Source organism: Nelumbo lutea, chromosome 2, assembly GCF_056320005.1.
Source record: "Nelumbo lutea isolate HS-2025 chromosome 2, American lotus-T2T, whole genome shotgun sequence".
Taxonomy (NCBI): Eukaryota; Viridiplantae; Streptophyta; class Magnoliopsida; order Proteales; family Nelumbonaceae; genus Nelumbo; species Nelumbo lutea.
The window spans coordinates 38,563,078-38,565,229 of NC_142685.1; the positions used below are offsets into that span (position 1 = coordinate 38,563,078).

The 2,152-nt window shown below is 41.7% G+C and overlaps 1 pseudogene across 1 annotated transcript; it reads left to right on the forward strand.

Moving 5' to 3' along the window:
• The first annotated feature begins 268 nt into the window (after window positions 1–268).
• Window positions 269–1,458, forward strand: LOC148869976 (putative xyloglucan endotransglucosylase/hydrolase protein 23 pseudogene; annotated as a pseudogene). Its single transcript, XR_016107427.1, has one exon. The product of XR_016107427.1 is annotated as a putative xyloglucan endotransglucosylase/hydrolase protein 23 pseudogene (transcript).
• The last annotated feature ends 694 nt before the right edge of the window (window positions 1,459–2,152 follow it).

The window sequence follows — 2,152 nt, forward strand, 5'->3', positions numbered from 1 at the left end:
ATTACAGCTGCTTGTTTGTACTTTGTAATGGCGGTGAGAGAGACGCGTCTTCTGTCAGTCTGTCAGCACTCACTAGCGCACCCAAACCAGGTGTTATTTAATTTCTCCCTCCATTAAAAAACGTCCAAAGTGGATGAGAACTGTTCATTGGGGTTTACATGGGCCAAAGCCAACTCAGGTCCTTGCATGAAAGAAAGAAACACCATCCGAACCTTCCTCGTCCACGCGTTTCTGCAAATCCCACTACCCATAAAAGGCCTTCTTCAACCATAAATCAATCTCACTTCACTCAGAACTCGCAACCAGTTCCCCATTCAATTCTTTGTGTCCTACCAAGTAAAACTCTACTCAACAACTAGCAATGGTTTATTCTTCCTCTACTTCTCCTGGGCTCTCCTTAAAGTTTCTGTCTTGTTTACTGGTTTTGGGCTCTTTGGCTATTGTTGCTTCGGCTAGTAGTTTTTACCAAGATTTCGACGTCACATGGGGCGATGGTCGAGGAAAGATACTCAACAATGGGGAGCTTCTGACCCTGTCCCTTGACAAGGCCTCTGGCTCCGGCTTCCAATCCAAGCACGAGTACCTCTTCGGTAAGATAGACATGCAGCTCAAGCTTGTCCCCGGCAACTCAGCCGGCACGGTCACGGCCTACTACTTGTCATCTCAGGGGCCGACCCATGACGAGATTGACTTCGAATTCCTCGGCAACCTCAGCGGCGACCCTTATATTCTCCATACAAATGTCTTCAGTCAGGGAAAGGGAAACAGGGAGCAACAATTCTATCTCTGGTTCGATCCTACAGCAGACTTCCACACCTACTCCATCCTTTGGAACCCCCAACGCATAATCTTCTCTGTAGATGGAACGCCCATCAGAGAATTCAAGAACTCAGAATCCATTGGAGTTCCATTCCCCAAGAACCAGCCCATGAGGATCTACTCCAGCCTATGGAATGCTGATGACTGGGCCACCAGGGGTGGCCTTGTCAAGACCGATTGGACAAAGGCACCATTTACAGCCTCCTACAGAAACTTCAATGCCAATAACGCGTGCATCTGGTCTTCAGGCTCCTCTTCTTGCGATTCCAAATCTCCCACTTCAACGACAAATGATCCCCAATGGCTCTCGCAGGAGCTAGATTCAGCTGGTCAAGAGAAGATGAGATGGGTGGAAAAGAATTACATGATCTACAATTACTGCACAGATACAAAGCGCTTCCCCCAGGGCCTCCCTTCCGAATGCGCCAACGTTAACCTTTCTTAATTCTTAGAGCAACTTGTCCTATACCAAGCATTTCACAAATTATTTTATTCGTTTATATGTAAAACAACATCACAAAGAATTTTTTATTACATAAATAATCTAGTCATTTCGTCCATATACTTGTTTTCTTTATTTGTTTAACTTTTTGTCTTGTATCTTATGTTTCAATAAAATATGGTAGGCTAATTTATTAATTTGTGCAATTATGTTGGTTTTTTTCAAGTTGAAACATCGAAGAAGAATATTAATGAACGCAACTGAACCTGATCCTTGATGGGCTTGGGCCTTGGTAATGGACAACGTGCATTTGGGTCCAATATATTTATGGCTTCTTGAGGATATTTGAGCGTAAAATTTTATTTTACAAGTCCATTGCCAGTTCATTTTATTTTATTTTATTGTTTGAAGTCTATTATTTAGCATAATTAAATAACCACAGTTTAGATAAATATCATTTTTAGTATCAAGTAACAAACATCATGCCGTTAGATTCGGACTCCATTGCCCTGTGTCCATGGAACGGGTCTGGATCCAATCACTCTGATTTCAATTAGTTAAGCATATGTTCGTAAATAATCACCACAATAAGGGTACAAAAAGGATGTGATCTAGAGGCATGTCAAGAGCAGGGGTGAACACGAATCAAGCTTTTTACAGCCTAATCGAGTTTGTATTATACATAATTTTTTAACTTTTTTTACCTTGAATTGAGCCAAATTTCAGTTTGTCTCCTTTTTTTTGTCAAGTCAAGATCTAATAGTCAAATATTTGGTTTGACTCGCCTGGAATTCACCTCTAATCAATACATGTTTGATTTCCGCCCTTATTGTCAATGCTTCCCCAAACCCAATCCAACCCAATTTAATAACATGTAGGCATGCAGCTTCC